The 24,343-nt window shown below is 45.3% G+C and overlaps 1 protein-coding gene across 1 annotated transcript in view; it reads right to left on the bottom strand.

The window, feature by feature from the left end:
* The window catches only part of LOC122559887 (DENN domain-containing protein 3-like), a 122,539-nt gene extending 111,679 nt beyond the window's left edge, over positions 1 to 10,860 (bottom strand). Inside the window, exon 1 of the mRNA XM_043709994.1 lies at positions 10,565 to 10,860. The gene's annotated coding sequence lies outside the window, so the exon portion shown is untranslated. The remainder of the gene's footprint in view (positions 1 to 10,564) is intronic.
* Positions 10,861 to 24,343: the final 13,483 nt, after the last annotated feature.

Here is a 24,343-nt window from a genome sequence, read left to right as displayed (position 1 = left end):
CAGAAACACATTCTCATTAGGAAACAAAGTCTGATCCAAAAAAGAGAGAAAAGGACAGATCACTGAAAGCTTCATCAAACTTCCAAGGTTTTAAGATTTAAAGCTTAAATCATGCATCTCCCTGGGAGATAGAGAGGTAGACAGAGACTTGTGGAATTCTGCTTCTCTTGCCACAGCTGCTGAGCATATTGACAGGGTTTTCTGTCTCTAATCACAGAATTTAGACTCTGGGCAGCTGAAGGTATGGCCTTCAGCCAATGATGGAGCACATCATGTTAGGATCAGACAGGGCTGGGGTTTCAGAGGGTTGTGAGGAGGCTACAGAGATAGTGAGGGGTGAGTCTGTGGAGGGATGTCAAATCTGGGATGAGAATTTCAAAATCAAGGTCAGAAACAAGGAGCCAATGTAATCCGCCAAATCGATATGGGCACATTCCGATCAAATGACCCCAGGACCAGTAATGTTAAGTCAGATTCTCTCCACACAGGCCTTGCTGAATGTTTTTAGTGGTTTCTCTCTTGGCTACAACATGAAAATACCCTTCTATTCAATTTTCTCTCAGTTAACTAGCTTCCTCTTAAATGTGTCTACCGTTGCCTAAGCCATCGCCAGTGGTTGCAGGTTTCACATTCGGTTCATTTATTGGGGTTATTTTTGGGATATGCTGTGCTGTACTTCCTTCTCCTTTTCCTTCTAACTTGGTTTTGCTGGTGGTTGCGGTTGCTCAAATTGTCAATGACACCAGGACGAGTCTTTCCTCATATTGAATCGAGCTCTCTGATTCCAGCTCGTATCCAACATGTGAATTCGGAGCACGTCATTCAATGGCCTCAAGTGCAAATCCCTGATTAACTCCCTTTTTGGGAACACAGAAACTAGGAGCAGGAGTAGGCCATTCGACCCTTTGAACCTGCTCCCCCATTCAATGTGATCATGGCTGATCATTCAACTCAGTCCCCAAATCCCGCTTTCTCCCTGTACCCTTTTATTCCTGTCAGTCCTGCTATCTCTGATAAACCTTTGCTGCACTCTCTCCATTTACAGGAACATTCTTCCTGAGGTAAGGAGACCAAAACTGCACTCAGTGCTCCAGGTGTGCTCTCACCAAGGCTCTGTACAATTGTAGCAAGACATCCCGGCTCCTGTACTCAAATTCCTCTTGCTATGAAGGCCAACATCCTCTTTGCATCACCATTTAACATGCCATTTGTTAGTGAACACCTTATCTACCTCTGACTTGAAAGTATCCAATGATCCCCACATGACTGCTCCCAGAGAAGAGAGTCCCAAAGACTTATGACCCTCTTGAGAGATAGATAACCTCCATATCTCTGTCTTAAATGGGAGACTTCTTTTTTAAACCTATGTCTGTTAGTCCACAGTCTCCCCTACAAGGGCAAACAGCCTTTTGGCACCTTTTTATTCCTGTCCCCTCTGGACCTGTTATGTTTCATTGGTATTTACATGCTGCGGAGGAAGTTACAGCTCCTGACATGATTAGACTGTGCAGATATCAACAAATTGTCTGCAAATCCATAGTGAAGATATCACTATGTAATTGAATATCACTATGTGTCACTCACATGTAATTGAATCTGAGATGTCATTGCAATAAGTTGGACACATGATCAGTTGGCCATTCAATCCCAGTCTGACAATCGAGACCATTCCTTTTGAGTAAGGGACAGACACAGAAACCATTGTTTTCACTGTGAAGCAGTCCCTCTGAATGTTCAAGTTCAGCAAAAATTATTCAAGTGCATCATTCCGTCATTTGTGTTGACTAATTCAAAAGGCTTTCATGAAATGTCCAATTTTCTTTTATGTACTGTTCAGTTTTTCATGGACTGGTTTATTCTTTTGTAATACATTTTGCATTCCAAGTAATTTCCTGAAAGTCTTTTATTTTGGTGCCTGAGGGGCTACTTCTGTTCAGCACTTGGTACGACTTGCCTGTACAGCACACAAAACAACACTTTTCACTGTATCTCGGGACATGTGACAACAATCAATCAAGCAATCAGTCACCCAATGGCCCTGGGTAGTTGTCAGGTTTAAGCCCTATTCTCAGTGGAGCTGCTCACTGCAGTGTTTTTGACCAATTAGCTCTTCCTCAAATTCCACATCCTCTTGAGTTGCTTTCTCTATAACCATCTGCCTGTAGTTTGGGGAAGTGATTTGGTGGGTCGTTGTAGCCTGGCTCAGAAGGGTCCTTCGCAATAACCACGATCACCTAATCTGTACCGACATTCCCAACACAGCACCGAGGGATTGCTGACTCCCGGACCAGATGCCCAACTGATGCCTTCATCTTTGAATGTGCTCAACTGTTCAAAACTCTCCAGTATCCCAGCCAATTGTTATCCCACAGTGAGTAAAGAAATGATCTTGTGTCATGATCACGTAGCTGTCTGTGGGAGCTTGCTGTGCACAAGTTACTAACTGTGTTTCTCACAATTGGTAGCCATCAAAAGTATCTCATTTACAATGGGGCATCTTGAGGTTGTATCAGATGCTATATAAATGTAGTTCCCTTATTTCACATTTTAAAATATGTATTTTAATTTCCTATACAACTAAATATTACCTTCATTTCCACTACTATTTCTTTTACCAATTAACTTAAATCTGTATCCTCTGGTTACTCACGTTCCTTCCATTGGAAACTATTAAGAATCATAGAATCCCTACAGTGTGGACACAGACCATTTCACCCAAAAAGTCCACTCCAACGCACCGAAGAGTAACCCACCCAGACCAATTCCTCAACATTTCCCCTGACTAATGCACCTAGCCTATACATCCCTGAACACTACGGGCAATTTAGCATGGCCAATTCACCTAACCTGCACATCTTTGGACTGTGGGAGGAAACCAGAGCATCCGGAGGAAACTCATGCAGACACAGGGAGAATGTGCAAACTGCACACAGACGCCCGAGGCTGGAATCGAACCTGGGTCCCTGGCGCCGTGAGGCAGCAGTGCTAACCACTGAGCCACAGTGCTGCCCTTACTCTCCACCTTCATGAATTTGAATAACTTTTAAATCTCCTGTTAACCTTCCTTGTTGAGAAGGGTTTTTACAATCTCTCCATGTCGCTGAAACCCCTCATTGTTGTCACTGTACCAGTGAAGTACCTCTGTACCGTCTCCAAGACTCTGATACCCTTCCCAATGTCTGCAGCCCATAAATGGACACATCTACCTTGGAGCTAACCAGAGAAGGAGATCCCTAAGGACAGATGTTCACAAATTTACTTGCATTTTGTTGGGTTTTGTACAGTACATTCTCTGCTCGCAGTGCTGCCTCCTCCACTGTGTGGAGACCAGATACAGGTTAGATTGCTGCTGTGTAAGACAACTGAATCCACTGGTGCGAGTTTCCTGTCACATGCCCTTTTAGTTCTCCAGCCCACTTCCACATGGGTCTCGCCGTGCTCAGTCTCTTGCACTGTGCCAAGGAGTTCAGTATAAGATTGAGCATCAGCACCTCATCCTCTGACAGGCACACACAGCCTTGTGAGTTCAACGATTCGGATCAGAACTCGGGACTCCAGGTTTTGGACAGCAGCTGTTGGCAATCATTTTCTGTTGCCGTTGACACTTCCTCTGGACCCAGCGTTTGTTTACTGATGAGTCCACACCCCACAACCCAACTGTCTTGCCCCTTCCATTATCTCTTCTTTCACTCTATTACTGATCTTCCCTTTGGGATGTTCTCCAGTTTTGCTGCTTTTCTCTGCCTCTGTACTCTGTTCCATCTCCAACCTGCTCCAGATTTGCTGGAGGGTCATTGGCCTGATCTTCTGTTTCTCTCTCTCCACAGACGCTGCTGCCTTTTCTGTTAAGTGCTTTCAGTATTTTCCATTTTAAATTACGACTAGGATCTTGCTTCGTTAAGGGAGTGAAGTGCATTATTTCTCCCTCCAACTCTATTTTGATTTAGTCCCTACCCTCCCCTTCACTGTTTTGATCACACAGCATTGCCCTTTGATGTGAAGGGCAGTGTTGTCACTGGCCACTCAAGTGTTTTCCTATCTTCCTGGTGGTGGAAATTGAATAAAGATTTGTGCACTTTGTGTCTCTCACTGTGTCTCACACCTGCACACACACACCATGGGTGCTGGGGATAAAATAAGCACTACCGCACTTAGGTGGGAGTGTGGGGGTTAAATTAAAAAAATAAAGAAGGAAAAAAAAAGTAAACAGACGGGAGAGCACTGCTTGTAAATAAAAAATAAGCAGTGTAGCATGCGGTGTCCACTGATACCCTGGAGTCGTTCAGGGAGAGGTGGGCGCCGCAGGGCGTGGAGGGCATTATTTCCCCCTCCAACTCTATTTTGATTTAATCCCTACCCTCTCCTTCACTGTTTGATCACACAGCACTGCCCTTTTGTGAAGGGCACTGCTTGTCACTGGCCACCCGGGTGTTTTCCTATCTTCCTAGTGGTGGAAACTGAATAAAGATTCGTGCACCTTGTGTCTCTCACTGTGTCTCACACCTGCACACACACACACCATGGGTGCTGGGGAAAAAATAAGCACTACCACAGTTAGGCGGCAGTGTGGGGGTAAAAAAGAAAAAAAAACAGGAGTGTCAGAGGTTCTGCTCACTCTGAGAGGTGGCTCAGAGGGAGCTGGGTCAGTGTGAAGAAGAAAAGAAATAAAGCAGAGTGTCAGAGGTTGTGTTCACTCTGAGATCTGGCTCGGAGGAAATGAGAGTGGGGATGAGACGCGATCTGATAGAGGTTTATAAAATAATGAGGGGTATAGATAGGGTTAAGGTCAGGTGTCTTTTCCCTAGGATGGGGGATTTCAAGATGGGGGCACATTTTTAAGGTGAGAGGAGAGAGATTTTAAAAAGACATGGAGGGCAATTTTTTTTACACAGAGGGTGGTTCAAGTGTGGAATGTTAAGTGCTTTCAGTATTTTCCATTTTAAATTACGACTAGGATCTTGCTTCGTTAAAAACATGACCATTGCTTGGCCAGCAACAATCAGTGCACCTCCGTCAGGGTGGATGTGGAGAGTCAGTGCCATTGGGTTAGTAAACCAGAGGCTCAGGCAAAAGTTCTAGAGCCCTGGATTTAAATCCAGTGTGGATTTTAAATTCAATTAACAAATCTAGGTAGTAGCTAACCCTTGATAATTATTGTGTAAAAATCCATCTCACTGACCCATCGAGTTCTGAGGAAGGATCACTAGACTCAAAACATTAACTCTGCTTTCTTTCCACAGATGCTGCCAAACCTGCTGAGTTTCTCCAGCAATTTCTGATTTTGTTTCAGATCTCCAGCATCTGCAGTTCTTTGTTTGATTTTGTTACCATGTAAAAACTCAGCTAGTTCACAATGGGTTTTAGGGACTGGTCTGGCCTACACGTGACTCCCTCCCCACTGAAATGTGATTGTTTCTGAAACTGGGGATTTTGACCCAGTGACACTGATGGAAAGGTGATACATTTCCAAGTCAGAATGGGAAGTGGTTTGGAGGGGAACTTACAGGAGCTGGTGTTCTCATGTATCTGCTGCCCTTGTCCATCTAGATTTGATTTTGGGTTTGGAAGGTGCTGTCTGTAGTGATTGTAACAAGGTCAGCCAGCTCAACCTCATCAAAAATGAGTTCCCGGGTTGGTGCTATTAATTTGGTCCAATCAGGAAGCCCTGGTGGACAGATATAAAGCAGAGTGTAGCATGCGGTGTCCACCCTGGAGTCGTTCAGGGAGAGGTGGGCGCCGCAGGGAGTGGAGTGCATCATTTCTCCCTCCAACTCTATTTTGATTTAGTCCCTACCCTCCCCTTCACTGTTTTGATCACACAGCATTGCCCTTTGATGTGAAGGGCAGTGTTTGTCACTGGCCACCCGGGTGTTTTCCTATCTTCCTGGTGGTGGAATTTGAATAAAGATTCATGCACTTTGTGTCACTCACTGTGTCTCACACCTGCACACACACACCATGGGTGCTGGGGAAGAAAAATAAGCACTACCGCGCTTAGGTGGTAGTGTGGGGGTAAAGAAAAAAAAAACAGGTGTGCTTGCCCTTTGAGGAAAAAAAGAAAAAAAAACAGGAGATTTTGTCTTTCACTGTGTCTCACACCTGCACACACACAAAGAAAAGAAAAAATAAAGCAGAGTGTAGCATGCGGTGTCCACGCTGGAGTTGTTCAGGGAGAGGGGGGCGCCGCAGGGAGTGGAGTGCATCATTTCTCCCTCCAACTCTATTTTGATTTAGTCCCTACCCTCCCCTTCACACAGCACTGCCCTTTGATGTGAAGGGCAGTGTTTGTCACTGGCCACCCGGGTGTTTTCCTATCTTCCTGGTGGTGGAATTTGAATAAAGATTCGTGCACTTTGTGTCTTTTGCTGGGAGTTGGAGTTCATCAGGACCTCATCCCCAGACTGATCTAACCATGTTGACAGTTCAGATTATGTGATCAGAATGTGAGCATGGCAGAACAATGATGTGTCTCCTGCCAGACTTGAAAGGACAGTAAATGAAATGGGGGTAAGGGGAGGACTTCATAACCAGCTAAAAGAAAGGGAAGAAATGGAATTTAGTTCACATTTTAAAGACGTTGAACTCTTAAAAAAAAACTTTGTGTCTTTCACTGTGTCTCACACCTGCACACACACACCATGGGTGCTGGGGAAAAAATAAGCACTACCGCAGTTAGGCGGCAGTGTGGGGGAAAATAAAAAAAAACAGGAGTGTTAAAGGTACTGTTTGTTCTGAGAGCTGGCTCTTGAGGGAGCTAGATCAGTAAAAAAAAGAAAAACAGGAGATGTGAAGGGCAGTTTTTGTCACTGGCCATTCGGGTGTTTTCCTATCTTCCTGGGGTGGAAATTGAATAAAGAAAAAATAAAAAAAATTTAAAAAATAAAGCAGAGTGTAGCATGCGGTGTCCACCCTGGAGATGTTCAGGGAGAGGTGGGCGCCGCAGGGAGTGGAGTGCATTATTTCTCCCTCCAACTCTATTTTGATTTAGTCCCTACCCTCCCCTTCACTGTTTTGATCACACAGCACTGCCCTTTGATGTGAAGGGCAGTGTTGTCACTGGCCACTCAAGTGTTTTCTTATCTTCCTGGTGGTGGAAATTGAATAAAGATTTGTGCACTTTGTGTCTTTCACTGTGTCTCACACCTGCACACACACACACCATGGGTGCTGGGGATAAAATAAGCACTACCGCACTTAGGTGGGAGTGTGGGGGTTAAATTAAGAAAATAAAGAAGGAAAAAAAAGTAAACAGACGGGAGAGCACTGCTTGTAAATAAAAAAAAAGCAGTGTAGCACGCGGTGTCCACCAACACCCTGGAGTTGTTCAGGGAGAGGTGGGTGCCGCAGGGTGTGGAGTGCATTATTTCCCCCTCCAACTCTATTTTGATTTAATCCCTACCCTCTCCTTCACCGTTTGATCACACAGCACTGCCCTTTTGTGAAGGGCACTGCTTGTCACTGGCCACCTGGGTGTTTTCCTATCTTCCTAGTGGTGGAAACTGAATAAAGATTCGTGCACCTTGTGTCTCTCACTGTGTCTCACACCTGCACACACACACACCATGGGTGCTGGGGAAAAAATAAGCACTACCGCAGATCTGAGATCTGGCTCGGAGGAAATGAGAGTGGGGATGAGACGCAATCTGATAGAGGTTTATAAAATAATGAGGGGTATAGATAGGGTTAAGGTCAGGTGTCTTTTCCCTAGGATGGGGGATTTCAAGATGGGGTCACATTTTTAAGGTGAGAGGAGAGAGATTTTAAAAAGACATGGAGGGCAATTTTTTTTACACAGAGGGTGGTTCATGTGTGGAATGAACTTCCTGAGGAAGTGGTGGGCGCAGGTACAGTTACAAACATTGAAAAGACATTTAGATAGATGTATGAATTCGAAGTGTTTGGAGGGCTATGGGCGAGGAACAGGCAGGTGGGGCTGGTTTAGTTTGGGGTTATGTTCGGCATGGACTGGTTGGACCGAATGATCTGTTTCCGTGCTGTATGATTCTCTGACTCCACAGGTAAATAAAGGGTAACTTGATGACAGGATACCAGCCCCTGTGGAGTTATTTCACTATCGAAGGAGCTTTTCTTAAATTTTATTCAGAGATTGCAGGTAGCAGGATTGCAGGATGGGCCAGTATGTATTGCCCATAGGTCAGTTATTGTGGGTCTAGAGTCACGTGTAGGCCAGAGCAGCTAAGGATGGTAGATTTCCTTCGCTAAATGACATTAGTGAACCAGATGGGTTTACTCTGACAATCAATAATGGGTTCACCAGTCGACTTACAATTCAGATTTTTAATCCCATCATCTGCTATAGATGCAGGTCCCAGAACATTACCTGGGTCTCTAAATTAATAATCCAGTGATAATACCATGTGACCATCGCCTCCCCGAATTTCTGCTCCACTCAGCGTTGGTGGTGGAGAACGTGGATGCTTGTCGATGTGTTACCAATCAAGGGGGTTGCCTTTGACCTGGATGGTCCTGGAGCTGGACCCATCCAGAGCAAGTGGGGAGTACTCCATCACACTCCTGACCTGTGCCTTGTAGATGGCAGACACACTGTGAAGAGTCAGGAGGTGAGTTACTCGCTGCAGGAGTCCCAGCATCTGGCCTGCTCCTGTAAATCGGTTGTTGCATGTTGTGCACTACAAATGTTACTGCATTTCTAAAGTACTCCACTGGTCAAATAAAGTTAGCATTTCAAAAGATGCTGTGAAAAGGCAAGCCTCCTGGTTCTCCTGTCTGCAGTTTTGTGTTGGGATGAGGGGGATCACTGTGTTGGCCAGTCTGTCACACTCTGTAAGGGGTCTTACAAAAAGGTGAATATTCTAATTTATCAGTTACTCCTCAAACTAACAGCATTAGAGCAGGAGCAGATTGATCAAGTCCAGTTCTTATTACTGTATTAACCTCATACTAAACAGTAACATTTACACAAAACCTCCTGACTAAAGCTGAGTTAACAGCAAAACTGAGAAATGATCAGACACTGATTCACATTCTGAGCTGTCCTGGCCAATACCTGACATTTGTTTGTCTTTTTGCGTTACATGGTCATTTCTCATCAACAACTTTGGACATCCTAATTGCCCTGCAGTTCAAATCCTTAGGCTGAAAACTGACCGAAATTCATGAATGTTCAACATTCTGTGAACACTTTCCAGTGTAAGTTCTCACCCTGATTGGTAGCCTTTTCATTCAGCTTATTATCTGCCCTGAGCTATAACAGACACTGGACCCCCATGGTTATATCACCCCCATCCTGGTTTCCATGTGTCCACATGAAGGACAAATTACTGAAAAGATGGCATTCTGCTTTCTGCAAACAATTACACTGTCACATCTCCTCAGGTCTCATTAGAGGAATTGGCCAAGTCGCAGGGAGAATTCAATGCAAATTAAATCAGTTCTTGAAAAGTGACGCAGTTAAATTAAAGAGAGAACAATGGCACTTGATTTGATCTGTATTGTAGCTATTTTATTTCAACTCCCAAACTCAAGATTAGGTTGCCACTCCTAATCCTGTTCCTGTCCACATTGATGCATTTCCCCCCACTGAATGATCACAAGATTGTGACAAGGAGATGGTGTCCGCTCCCTGGCCTGGGGAACTGAAGCTGATTGTGATACCTGTACTGTTTCCCAGACTGGAAACCTCATTAATCCAGCCATCCAGTGTGGGATATGCAGTCTCCAAACCCCTCCTCAACTCACATTCAACTCGTGACATTAAAATAGGAAATCAAGAATGCTATTTGTGCTGAAAACATTTCTTTATCCCAGCTTAATCAAGCACAAAGGAAGAGAAATAAATACATGAGTCTCCCACTCAGTCTCTCTCATATACACAAACACACTCACTCATACAAACTCACAAGAACACATACACTTACTCAAAGAAATACATATACACCCCCAGACACACCCTGACACACGCACACACACTCACACTCCCTGATACACAGGTACATACACACACTGATACAGACACATCAAACTTGCACAGACATACGTGTGTACACGCACTGACATAACTGATACACAAAACCTCACAGTTACACGCATAAACATGCATTGGTACACAGACAAACACACACATGCACTGGTGTACACACTCAAAACACAAACACACATACACTGATACACATGAACAAACATGTAGGCATGCACAAAGGCAGACAGACATACACACAAGTGCACACACATTTGCACACTCACTCACAAACACTCATCACAGGCGCACAACATGCACACACTGAGACAGACTCACAGAACTATCCCCACGTTTACACTCACGGAGTCACTATCACACACTCACCTACATACAGAACTCAGAGACGGATACACACACAGACACTCACACATACACGTTGCATGCACATGTACATCCTGTTACATATTGGTCCCTTAAGTATTTGACGTTCACTCTTGAAATCATCAGAAAAAATGGCTCAGGAGTTGAAATGGGGGAGCTGCCTAAGAACATACTGTCTGCCTAAAGTTTGATTTCCAAAACTTAACTTATTTTAACAACTTTCTCTTTTAAAGCTTGAATTACCTGAAAATTAGAGAGGGCCCAGTGACTACAGGGTTTCAGCAATCATCATGACGAGGGTTGGAGGGGGCCCTGAGATTCCTGCTGTTACTCCCAGCTTGTTGACACGATCAGAAACTGCATTGATTTCTCCAGCTGAGCCCAACATGAATGCACAGACTGTTCACACGTCCAGCTGCGGGAACAGGACAGAGATCGCAGCTCTCTCCCACAACCTGATCGACTGCAGTCTCCTCTGACCAGTCAGACAGTATATGGCCCAGTAAAGCAGTTCCTCTCTAACTGTTCATCAGTTCAGTCGAATTAATTGTACTTCCCCTTGTCAGGAAAGAGTAAAGAGATTACATAACTTCTTAGTCCCGCCTCTTAGAAAGGCAGGCAGCTGCAGAGCTTCCTTTCTCTAGCAAGTAATGGTTTAATGTCCTGCTATCCTGATCCCTGCTAGAGTTTACTCTGTTAGGTTTAAACTGACTGGAGTCAAGTCTTTGAGTGCATTTCACACTGATTATAGATAGGTTCTTGATGAGTAAGGGGAGCCAGGGTTATGTTGGCAAAGCAGGAGAATGGGGTTGACAAACATAGCAGCCATGATAGAAAAGCAGAGCAGACTCGATGGGCTGAATGGCCTAATTCTGCTCTGATACTGAATGGTCTTACGGAATCTGATTGCAAGCAAACACCAGAGCATTCAAAGGAGCCACTTTTTAAAATTTCCCGGGTGAAAGGATCAGATGATGCTGTCTAGCCGGGGGGTTGTTAAGGGTGACTGGCTTTCTGAAATGGAGAGTGGGATTTGTGAGATCCACCTGAGAGGGAAAAGCAGGGGCTGGGGGCTCCCTCAAGGTGGGTCGTGAGCTGAAATGTAAGAACTCCAAAAACACTAGGAGCCAGGGGGTCCTGAGTGAGTTCTGACCACCACACCCCGTCTGTAACAGGGCCCTAACCTCCCTCCTACTCCACCCCCCCCACCACCACCACCACTGAGGAATGACTACAACCTTCAGGATTTGCGATGGGATTGGCAGTGGGAATCAGTCAAAAAGGGTGGTGCTGGAAAAGCACAGCCGGTCAGGCAGGATCCGAGATGCAGGAGGGTCAACGTTTCAAACATAAACTAAAGAGATTATACTCGAAACGTTGACTCTCCTGCTACTTGAATGCTGCCTGACCAGCTGTGCTTTTCCAGCACCACCCTTTCTGACTCTGACCTCCAGCAGCTGCAGTGTTCACTCTCTCCCAGTGGGAATCTGTTTGCCCAGCTCTGGTTTGATTGTTCAGCTGAAAGAACATCATCAGCAGAGCAGAGACTTGCTTATCATGGGGGACTTCAGGAATGGGATAACCAGGGTTTTTGCACAAGGAAGTTCCCGAAATAAACACCACAGTTGCGGAGAGCCCTGACAGAGGCCCTAGGTTTTTAGTAGCTCAGTATTGCCCACAAGAATTGCCTGTAGAAGGAAATAAATGGATTACTGCAATAATATCAACCGTGAGTGATCCTTGCACTTAAACACGGGTAGATCTATTCAGCACTGCTTTAGTAAGGCAGCTACAGCTGTGAAAATAATGACACACATTTCTGTTTCCTGTCCAGCTTTCTGACCCACGTTTAATAGTTTGCAACAGTAACTTCCTCAATAAAATCAGTGGTAGTGTCATAATGAATAGCCCGTTAGCTTTGTTTAGGAAGAGGTTACTAAAACTGACACGAGATTCAAGGATGGTCCAGTCAACAAATCTCGCTTAAATGTCCTTAAATAAACAGCTCGTACAGTTGATACAAATCAATAGTGTTTGAAGGATCCAAAATGTACAGATATTTTCAAATCAACTTGATCAGAGAAGTTATTACACAGATCTGGAGCAAGCGGGACTTAAACCTGGGTGCCCTGGCTCAGAGGTAGGGACTGTACCACTATACCCGTATATCACGAGGTCTTAGCTGTGACATGGGGTTTTTATGTCAGCACTTTAAGATGTTTAAAGGAGTATATTTGGGAAGCTCAAAAGGTAAAGGAACTGAAATGTTATTCCCAGCGTACAGCTCACCTGTGTGATATGTATGCAACATTATTTCTGTGCATTCTACCAGTAACTAGTCCTCCACGTATGTCATTAGTAAGCTCTGCAAGTCAAAGTTTGTTAAGAACATTGGAATAGTAGGAGACCATTCAGCCCATCAAATTTTCAATGGGATCCTGGCTGATTGGCAACCAACACCATACACGCATCATTGTCTTGTATTCCTAAATACCACGGTGAATGAAAATCTGACAATAACAACTAATTTGACATCAGTTTCCATTGACAGAATTCCAAACATTTTATTCCATCTCAGGACGTGAACATTGCCAGCATTTGTTGCTCATTGCTGTGGGTCTGGAGTCACATGTAGACCAGGCAGATTGCCTTCCCTGAAGGACATGAGAAAACCAGATTTTTATTGACTTCAAATTCGATCATCTGTCACGGTGAGACTTGAATATAGGTCCCTGGAATATTAACTGATCTCTTGATCATTAAAATCCAATAGATCATCATCTCCATGACTACGCTTCATGAATGGAAGTGATCTCTCATTTCACACCAGAAAATACTGCCTCTAATTTTCAGATCACACCCATGTTCCACCCCAACTAGACAAAATAATTTCTCTCTATCAAACCCTTAATCCACATAAACTGTGAAAGCAGTTGCTCCTGTGTCCCTACTACAGCACTCCCTCACTGCTCTTTGGAAAGGTGTCACTGAAACATTGTTCTAAACTTTCTGAAGTTGGCCTTGAACCTGTGACCTACTGAAAGACATTGAGGGAGCAGGTGAGAAAGTGTAAACAGTACCACTGAGAGCAAGCTCAAAAACAGAGCTTGCTGGAGAAACTCAGCAGATCTGGCAGCACCGATGGAGAAAAACAGAGTTAGTGTTTCAGGTCCAGTGGCCCTTCTTTGGAACTTCAGAAGTTCTGGGGAAGGGACACTGGACCCGACATGGTAACTCTGATTTCTCTACACAAATGCTGCCAAAACTGCTGAGATTTTCCAGAAACTTTTGTTGTTGTTCCATATCCAGAGGGTCATTAGCCGCCATTTCTGCCACCACCTGCAGGATGCCAACACCAGACACATCTACCCTTCCCCTCCCTTGTCAGCCATCCACAAGGATATCCTGGTCCACTCCTCCTTCACTTCCCAACATCCCCACGGCACCTTCCCCTGCAACCACCAAAGGTGTAACACCTGCCCATTTCCCTCCTCCTTCCTCTGTATCCAAGGGCCCAGACGCACCTTCCAGGTGAAGCAGCACTTTACTTGCACTTCTCACAATCTAGTCTACTGCATTTACTGCTCACCATGTGATCCCCTCTATACTGGGGAGCTGAAGTGTAGATTTGATGACTGCTTTGTAGGCCATCTATGTTCGGTTCGAGAAAGAGACCCTGAGCTTCCAGTTGCCTGCCACTTTAACAGCCCACCCTGTTCCCAGCCAACATCTCTGTCTCAGCCTTGCTGCAGTGCTCCAGTGAAGCTCAGCATAAGCTGGAAGAACAACACCTCATTTTCCACGTGGGAACTCTCCAGCTTTCTGGACTTAATATTGACTTCAACAATTTTCCGGGTTGAGCTCTCCCATGTCCTTACGCCAACCCCCACACACCAGGCCTTGTCATCATATGGGATGTTACCACAAACAAGCCATTGTCAGTCACTAATAGTCCCCATTAACAGCCATTGATTCTCCCAGGCTGACCTTTTCCCATTCTCTTGTCTATCCAACTGTTTTCCCTCTCCCTGGGCTCCATCTTCATGCATTGTTTATTTCTCCCCTCACCCCATCCCTACCGGTCCATCTTCAGCTTACACACCAATCCTTTCCTCACTACCATCAGTTCTGAGGAATGGTCATTGGATCTAAAATGTTAACTCTGATTTCTCTCCACTGATACTGCCAGGCCTGCTGAGTTTCTCCAGAAATTTCTGTTTATGTATCTGATTTCCATCATCTACAATTCTTTGCTTTTTTTTCTTGAATCTATAGAATGAGCTTCCAGGGGGTGTGGTGGAGGCTGGTACAATTGCAACATTTAAGAGGCATTTGGATGGGTATATGAATAGGAAGGGTTTGGAGGGATATGGGCCGGGTGCTGGCAGGTGGGACTAGATTGGGTTGGGATATTTGGTCGGCATGGACAGGTTGGACCGAAGGGCCTGTTTCCGTGCCGTACATCTCTATGATTCTATGACTTAAGTATCAAATCTGACTGATAGGGCGGCACGGTGGCTCAGTGGTTAGCAATGCTGCCTCACAGCACCAGGGACCTGGGTTTGATTCCAGCCTCAGGTGACTCTGTGGAGTTTGCACATTCTCCCCGTATCTGTGCCGGTTTCCTCCGGTTGCTCCGGTTTCCAAAGATGTGCAGTGTAGGGTGGATTGGCCATACTAAATTGTCCATAATGTCCAGGGGTGTGTAAGCCATGTGGGATAGCCATGGGATATGCAGGGTTACAGGGATTGGGTGGTGGGTGGCTGGGTGGTTGGATCTGGGTGGGATGCTCTTTGGAAGGTCAGTGTGGACTTGATGGGCCAAATAGTTGGCTTCCATACTGTAGGGAGTCTGTTGGTGGCAAGAACAGGAAGGCAGATTACTACCTAAATGGAGAATCAACGTTTCGGGCATAAGCCCTTCTTCAGGAATGAGGAGGGTGTGACAAGCAGGCTAAGATAAAAGGGTTTTATCTTAGCCTGCTTGGCACACCCTCCTCATTCCTGGAGAAGGGCTTATGCCCGAAACGTGGATTCTCCTTCTCCTTTGATGCTGCCTGACCTGCTGCACTTTTCCAGCAACACATTTTTAAGCTCTGATCCCCAGCATCTGCAGTCCTCACTTTCTCCTACTACCTAAATGAGGTCAATTTATGTAAAGGGGCAGTACAAAGAGATCTGGGTGTTCTTGTACACCAGTTAATGAAGGTAAGCATGCAGGTACAGCAGGTAGTGAAGAAGGCTAATAGCATGTTGGCCTTCATAACAAGAGAGATTGAGTATAGAAGCAAAGAGGTTCTTCTGCAGCTGTACAGGGCCCTGGTGAGACCACACCTGGAATATTGTGTGCAGTTCTGGTCTCCAAATTTGAGGAAAGACATTCTGACTATTGAGGGAGTGCAGCGTAGGTTCACGAGGTCAATTCCTGGAATGATGGGACTATCTTCTGTTGAAAGATTGGAGCGACTGGGTTTGAATACGCTTGAGTTTAGAAGACTGAGAGGGGATCTGATTGAGACATATAAGATTATTAAAGGATTGGACACTCTGGAGGCAGGAAACATATTTCCGCTGATGGGTGAGTCCCGAACGAGCTCTCAAGGATAGTGGAATCAAGGGTTATGGAGATAAGGCAGGAACAGGATACTGATTAAGGATGATCAGCCATGATCATAATGAATGGTGGTGCTGGCTCGAAGGGCAGAATGGCCTACTCCAGCACTTATTGTCTATTGTCTATTGACACTTGTAGCACTGGGGGTGGGGACTGCACTGTTGATGATGCTATGCTTCAGATTCAAAACCCTTCCTGCCCTCCTCATATGGTCACAGGAGGTTCCATGGATGAGGAAGGTAAATATTTTAACGATGAAGGTATTAAGGGGACAACATTAGAGGTGAGTCCAAGGTCAGAGCAGCCATGATCTTCTTGAGAGAGGCATGAGGAACTGAAAAGCCTACTCTTCCCTAATTTGCATGTTTATGTTTTTATATAATATTCAGGAAATCTCATCTGTTTTTGATATCCTGATAATCAGTGAGTGCTTGAGAATGACCCTCATGTGAGAAATGTCTCAGAATTAACTATATTTTTTTAACATTATTCAGCAGTGGTCAGGCCCCTGTTAATACTGGTTTCCAGCATCAGCAGTCATTGTTTTTACCAGGTTAGGTGAATTGGCCTCGCTAAGTTGCCCATAGTTCAAGGATGTGTAGGTTAGGTGCATTAGTAGGGGTAGATATAGGATAATAGGGTAGGGGGAAATGGGTCTGAGTGGATTGCTCTTCAGAGGCTCGGTGTGGATTGTTGGGCCGAAGGGCTGGTTTCCACACTGTAGAGATTCTATGATTCCATGAAATATGTAAATCGTGCTGTTATGAATTTCTGTTGTTTGGTGTGAAGTGTTAACAGGGGCCTGGGGAACTGAAGCTGATTCTGGATTAGTGGTGCTGGAAGAGCACAGCAGTTCAGGCAGCATCCAAGGAGCTTCGAAATTAACGTTTCGGGCAAAAGTCCTTCATCAGGAATAAACATGCCATCCTTACGTGGTCTAGTTGACATGTGACTCCAGACCCATAGCAACATGGTTGACTCTTAACTACCCTCTGAAATGGCTCAATTCTAGGGCAATTAAGGCTGGGTGACTAATGCTGCTCACACCATGACGCCGACATCCCATGGAAGAATTTTTAAAGGAGAAGGGGTAGATGGAATTTAATCAAGAAAAAAGGGAGATGAAGCATTTTGTCAGAAGGGTTACGGAGAGGTAACACAAACTGAATAATCCCATTCTAATGATTGTGCAGGGATAGAGTGACCTGACAGCGTCTGACCATAATTTGTCCAGACACATGAGACTCCGGGAATTCTTTCAAGATGCCAGCATGATCCCAATGAGCCCACTGATGAACCAGAACAGTCATCACAGGGATCCATAGAGAGGTGATCAAAGAAGGAGTCAACTTGCACTCCTGGGCTGGACATGTCTGCTCAAACTGTCAGGACATATATAAATGCCAGATTCATCAGCTGCACCCATAAGGTAGAGCAAAACATCACCGAATCACAACGCAATGCCATCCAGGCTCTCAAAACCAATCACAACATTGTCATCAAACCAGCAGATCAAGGCGGAGCCATCGTCATTCAGAATAGAACAGATTGCTGCAAGAAAGTGTACCGACAACTGAACAACCAGGAACACTACAGGCAACTACCGGCCGATCCGACCAAACAGCACACCCATGAACTAAACACATTGATCAGGACTTTGGACCCAGTTCTTCAGAGTTCCCTACGCGGCCTCATCCCAAGTACTTCCCACGTAAGCGACTTCTACTGCCTTCTGAAGATACACAAAGCCAACGCACCAGGACGTACCATCGTATCAGGCAATGGGACCCTGTGTGAGAATCTCTCCGGCTATGTTGAAGGCATCTTGAAACCCATTGTACAGGGGACCCCCAGCTTCTGTCACGATACTACAGATTTCTTACAGAAACTCAGCACCCAAGGACCAGTCGAACTGGGAACATTCCTCATCACAATGGACATTCCAGCACTCTACACCAGCATCCCCCACAATGATGGCATCACAGCAACAGCCTCAGTACTCAACACCAACAACTGCCAATCTCCAAACACCATCCAACAACTCATCCGCTTTATCCTTGATCACAACGTCTTCACCTTTGACAAACAGTTCTTCATCCAAACATACGGAACAGCTATGGGGACCAAATTTGTTCCCCAATATGCCAACATTTTCATGCACAGGTTTGAACAAGACTTCTTCTCTACCCAGGACCTCCAACCAACATTATACACAAGGTACATTGACAACATTTTCTTCCTCTGGACCCATGGCGAGGAGTCACTGATAAAACTACAGTGATATCATCCCGCCATCATACTCACTATGGACTACTCTCTAGTATTTGTCGCACTCTTGGACACATGCATCTCCATCAAGGATGGACACCTCACAGCGATATCATCCCGCCATCATACTCACTATGGACTACTCTCTAGTATTTGTCGCACTCATCTCCATCAAGGATGGACACCTCAGCATCACACTCTACCGCAAACCCACAGACAACCTCACAATGCTACACTTCTCCAGCTTCCACCCAAAACATATTAAAACAGCCATCCCCTATGGACAAGCCCTGCACGTACACCGGATCTGCTTCGATGAGGAGGAACGTGACGGACACCTGGAAGTACTCAGTGATGCCCTCATAAGAACGGGGTACGATGCCCAACTCATCGACCGCCAGTTCTGACGTGCCACAGGAAGGAACTGTAATGACCTCCTCAGGAGACAAACACGTGCTGCAACCGACAGGGTACCCTTCGTTGTTCAGTACTTCCCAGGAGCCGAGAAACTTCACAGCCTGCAACACATCATCAATGAGGATGAGCACCACGCCAAGACCTTCCCCACACCTCCACTGCTCGCCTTTAAACCTCAAACAAATCATTGTTCGTAGCAAGCTGCCCGGCTCTCAGGACAACTCCATACAACCCTGTCACAGTAGGCGGTGCAAGACGTGTCAGAGTGTGGACATAGACACCACCATTACACGTGGGGACACCTCCCACCATGTTTATGGTAGGTACTCATGTGACCCGGCCAAAGTTGTCTACCTCACACGCTGCAGGCAAGGATGCCCTGAGGCATTGTACATTGGTGAGACCGAGCAGAGGCTACGGCAAAGGATGAATGGGGACCACACAACAATCAACAGACAGGAGGGTTCCCTCCCAGTCGGAGAACACTTCAGCGGTCTGGGACATTCGACCTCGGAGCTTTAGGTTACGATCCTTCAAGGCAAAGTTAAAAATCACACAACACCAGGTTGTAGTCCAACAGATTTAATTGGAAGCACACTAGCTTTCGGAGCGATGCTCCTTCATCAGGTGATAGTGTATACATACATACATATAGCTTCTGATTAAACCTGTTGGACTATAACCTGGTGTTGTGTGATTTTTAACTTTGTATACCCCAGTCCAACACCGGCATCTCCAAATCATCCTTCAAGGCAGACTTCGGGACAGGGAACAACGCAGGGTGGCCGAGCAGAGGCTGATAGTCAAGTTCGGTACCCATGGGGTTGGCCTCAACCGGAACCTTGGGTTCATGTCACACTACAGGTGACCCCACTGCATTACACACTTTCTCTCTCTCTCATACACACACACACACACACCCACGCAGAACGTCTCTCATACGCTCATACATACACACCCCCCACACTCACATGCACCCTCTCAGAGACTTATACCCCTTTACACGCGCACTCACACACATACACATACACACTCTGTCTCTTAGATATCCATACCCCTCCCCCAACCACACACACACACATGTAAATCTTTGGGTGAATTTGTACTTGTAGAGTTACATTTTATTTTGCTCAAAAACTGCATGAATCCATGTAAGATTCTGTATATCTCTTTTTTAGATTAGAATCAGTCTGAACCTTGGGACAAAGGCAGTCTCACACAGGGTACCTCACATCTTCAACACATTAACAATAGGTGCCCTGTCGGCTCAGGTAAAGTTCACTTGAGAATGTAACTTTAGAAAAAAATCTGGGATTTACATATGAAAGAACTGAAACCAACATGGCCATTCTAAAAGATGAGAGACTGAACAAACAATCCAGGTCTTGTCAATGTATAATTTCAGTAACATCACAAAGTAAACTTTTGCTATAAATTCTGTGTTCAATAATCCTATACTCCACAACCATCTGATGAAGGAGCAGCGCTCCGAAAGCCAGTGCTTCCAAATAAACCTGTTGGACTATAACCTGGTGTTGTGTAATGTTTAACATTGCCCACTCTAGTCCAACACCGGCTTCTCCAAATCACAGCTAGATCAAGGAGAGGTCATGCCTGACAAATTGGTTCAAATTCTTTGAGGAGGTAACGAGCAAGTTAGACAAAGGAAAGCCAGTGGACATGACCTATTTAGATTTCCTGCAGGCCTTTGACAAGGTGCCACCCAGGAGGCTGCTAAATAAAAAGAGCTCATGGTGTTAGGGGCAAGGTACTGGCATGGATAGAGGACTAGCTCACTGGCAGAAGGCAGAGAACGGAAATAAATGGGTGTTTGTCAGGATGGAAGCTGGTGATTAGTGGAGTTCTGCAGGGGTCAGTGTCGGGACCAGAACTAATCATATCAGACATTAACTTAGGGCATTGTTGCTAAGTTTGCAGATGACACAAAGTTAAGTGGAGGGACAGGTAGTGCTGTGGAAGTGTGAAGGCAGCAGAAGGTCACCGGACAGGTTAGGAACGTGGCCAAAGAAGTGACAGATGGAATACAATGACGTTATGCACTTTGGTAGGAAGAGGAGAGGCGTAGATATTTTTCTAAATGGAGAAAGGTTTTGGAAATCTGAAGCACAAAGGGACTTGCGAGTTCCTAGTTCAAGATTCTCTTAAGTTTAACATGCAGGTTCAGGTGGCAGTTCGGAAGGCAAATGCAACGTGAGGATTAATTTCAAGGAAGCCAGAATACAAAAGCAGAGGTGTACTGCTGAGGCTGTATAAGGTTCTGGTCAGACTGCATTTGGAATACTGCGAGCAGTTTTGGGCCCCGTATCTAAAGAAGGATGTGCTGGCCTTGGATAAAGTCCAGAGAAATGATGCCAGGGATGAGGGACTTGTCATATGGGGAGCAGTTGAGGACTCAGGGTCTGTACATAAATGGAGTTTAGAAGGATGACGGTGTTGGGGGGAAGGAATCGGATTGAAACTCTCAGAATATTGAGAGACCTGGATAGAGTGGATGTGGAGATGTTTCCACTAATAATTATAGAATTCCCTCAGTGTGGAAAGCAAGCCATTTGGCCCATCAGGTCCACACCAATGCTCCGGACAACATCCCGCCCAGACCCAACTCCCTTCCGTCCCTGTAACTCTGCATTTTCCATGGCCAATTCACCTAAACTGCACATTCTTTGGACTGTAGGAGGAAACTGGAGCACCCGGAGGAAACCCACGCAGACACGGGGAGAATGTGCAAACTCCACACAGACAATCACCCGAGGCTGGAATCCAACCTGGGTCCCTGGTGCTGTGAGGCAGCAGTGCTAACCACTGAGCCACTGTGCTGCCCACAGTGGGAATTCAGAAATGTCACAGCTAGAACTAACTATGACATAGTTAGAAAATGAAGGTTGAAAGAGAGAAAGAGAATGAGAGAATAAAGAAAAGCAGAGGAAAATGAAAAGTGAGAAGAGAGAGTAACAGATATTGGAACAATAGGCGAAATTCAAAAGCATTGAACTCCAAAGATATAGTGAAATTGGACATCATGAATTGGCCCTATAAATGATGTGGAAGAGCCGGTGTTGGATTGGGGTGGACAAAGTTAAAAGTCACACAACTCCAGGTTATAGTCCATCAGGTTTAATTGGAAGCACTAGATTTTGGAGTGCTGCTTCCTCATCAGGTAGTTGTGGATGAAGGAGCAGTGCTCCGAAAGCTAGTGCTTCCAAATAAACCCATATACCCATCCAAATGCCTCTTAAAAGTTACAATTGTACCAGCCTCCACCACATCCTCTGGCAGCTAATTCCATACACGTACCACCCTCTGCATGAAAACGTTGCCCCTCAGGTCTCTTTTATATCTTTCACCTCTCACCCTAAACCTATGCCCTCTAGTTCTGGACTCCCCGACCCCAGGGAAAAGACTTTGCTTATTTATCCTATCTGTGTCCCTCATAATTTTGTAAACCTCTGTAAGGTCACCCCTCAGCCTCCGACGCTCCAGGGAGAACAGCCCCAGCCTGTTCAGCCTCTCCCTGTAGCTCAGATCCTCCAACCCTGGCAACATCCTTGTAAATCTTTTCTGAACCCTTTCGAGTTTCACAACATCTTTCCGATAGGAAGGAGACCAGAATTGCACACAATATTCCAAAAGTGGCCTCACCAATGTCATGTATATCTGCAACATGACCTCCCAACTCCTGTACTCAATACTCTGACCAATAAAGGAAAGCATACCAAAAGCCTTCTTCACTATCCCATCTACCTGCGACTCCACTTTCAAGGAGCTATGAACCTGCACTCCAAGGTCTCTTTGTTCAGCAACACTCCCTAGGACCTTACCATTAAGTGTATAAGTCCTGCTATGCTTCATTAGAATACAAAGAAAGAGCAAACTACTCCCAATAGTCACGAAAGTTCTTTGAGTACTCACAAATGGAGAACCAGACCATTGGAAGTTCTGCTTACCTCGAAACTGGGAGGTATTTTCAAATGCTTCCAACCAAGGAGGTAAACCAATGAACATGTTGAAAGACACTGGACTGAGTGAGTCACTGGTGCTGGCTGATGATACTGTTTCGTTTCCAGAAATGTTAATAAAAGACAAAGTGTGGAGGTACACCCAGAGATTGCCATGCAGCCCCATTATTCAGAGTTGGTGCAGTGAAACTGATTTCTAAAGGAATTGATTTTATCTCGGAAAGTGACCGAGCTGGTTCAGAAACATTGGCCTTGCTGATGGTGGTGGGCCAACCGCTGGAGCAAGAGGCCGACTGCTACAAAGAGGAAAATCCGGGATTGATTCTTGACTGTACTGTGACCAGATCTCAGGTCCAAGGAATTAGACAGAAAGAAGAGGATTTTAGGAAACAGGGAAATAGTTTGGACATTGAGAATATTTGGAATCAGGTTTCCTGATGAAGGTCTTATGCCCGAAACATTGATTCTCCTGCTCCTCGGATGCTGCCTGACCTGCTGTGCTTTTCCGGCACCACACTCTTAACCAAAAAGGATGAAGGTAAAGAGAATGAGGTTGATATATTCAGCCCACCATCTTTAATAGAAATAGAACCAATAGATCCTGAATTCACATAAAACCTACTCAGAAATTGAATCAGAGTCAATATCTGAGTGTTATTACACTGAAGAAATTTTGATGGAATATTACGAGTGACTCATTATCTCTTTCATTCATTGGATGTAGGTGTTGCTAGCTGGACCAGTATTTATCACCTGTCCCTAGTTGCCCCTTGAGAAGGTGGGGGTGAGCTGCCTTCTTGAACTGCTGCAGTCCATGTGCTGTTGGTTGACCCACAATAGCCTTTGGGAGAGAATGATAGGATTTTGACCCAGTGACAGTGAAGGAACGTTCCAAGTCAGGATGGTGAGTGGTTTGGAGGGGAAGTTGCAGAGGATGGTCCCATATATCTGCTGCCCTTGGCTTCTAAACAGAAGTTGTCATGGGTTTGGATAGTGCTATCTAAGGAGGCCCTGGGGGATTTCTGCAGTGTATCCGGTAAATATGCTCAACAGCAGCAGTGTGCATTCAGAAGGGTGTTATAGACCCGGCTAGACCCCCCCTGAAAACAATTCAAGAAGGTAGCCCAGACCCTAACTTTTCTGGTTGTTCTGAGCAGGTGTATAATGGATATTCCAGGAGTGATGCAGCTGGTCAAAACTCCTTGGCTTTAAATACAATTTATTTACAAAGTACCAAATGAAAAACATACAAAAAAGAATGGAATACAGAATAACATAACCTATCCGAAAAACCAACAGATTATCCCAACTTAATGCTGCTGTTCCAAATTCCTGCCCCAATAAAATCCTCCTTGGCAAAAAGGTAAAATCAAACACAGGGGCTTACAGGAGAGATTCAGCAGGGAACACCTTCTTCCATGGAGCTGCTTCTTGGACCAGCAGCCTCAAAACTGACTGACTGCTAAAATCAAACCAAACCAGAGTAAAGCTGAGCTGGGAGAATTGGCCACTCCCTTTCATTGCATGAATGCTTGCTTAAAAACTTCAACTTCAAGTAGATAAACCCAGACATTTCGGAATTATGTATTTACAACCCCTCTGATAAAAAAAAAGGACAACCTAACCTTGTTAAAGGAGTAGCATCGTCACAGGAGGAAGTAAGTGTTTGTGGATGTGATCCCAATCAAAAGGGCTGCTTTATCTTGGATGGTGCCAAGCTTCATTGGGCTGTTGGAGCTGCTCCCA

Source organism: Chiloscyllium plagiosum, chromosome 20 (assembly GCF_004010195.1).
Source record: "Chiloscyllium plagiosum isolate BGI_BamShark_2017 chromosome 20, ASM401019v2, whole genome shotgun sequence".
NCBI lineage: Eukaryota > Metazoa > Chordata > Chondrichthyes > Orectolobiformes > Hemiscylliidae > Chiloscyllium > Chiloscyllium plagiosum.
This window is presented reverse-complemented; position numbering and strand designations above follow the sequence as displayed.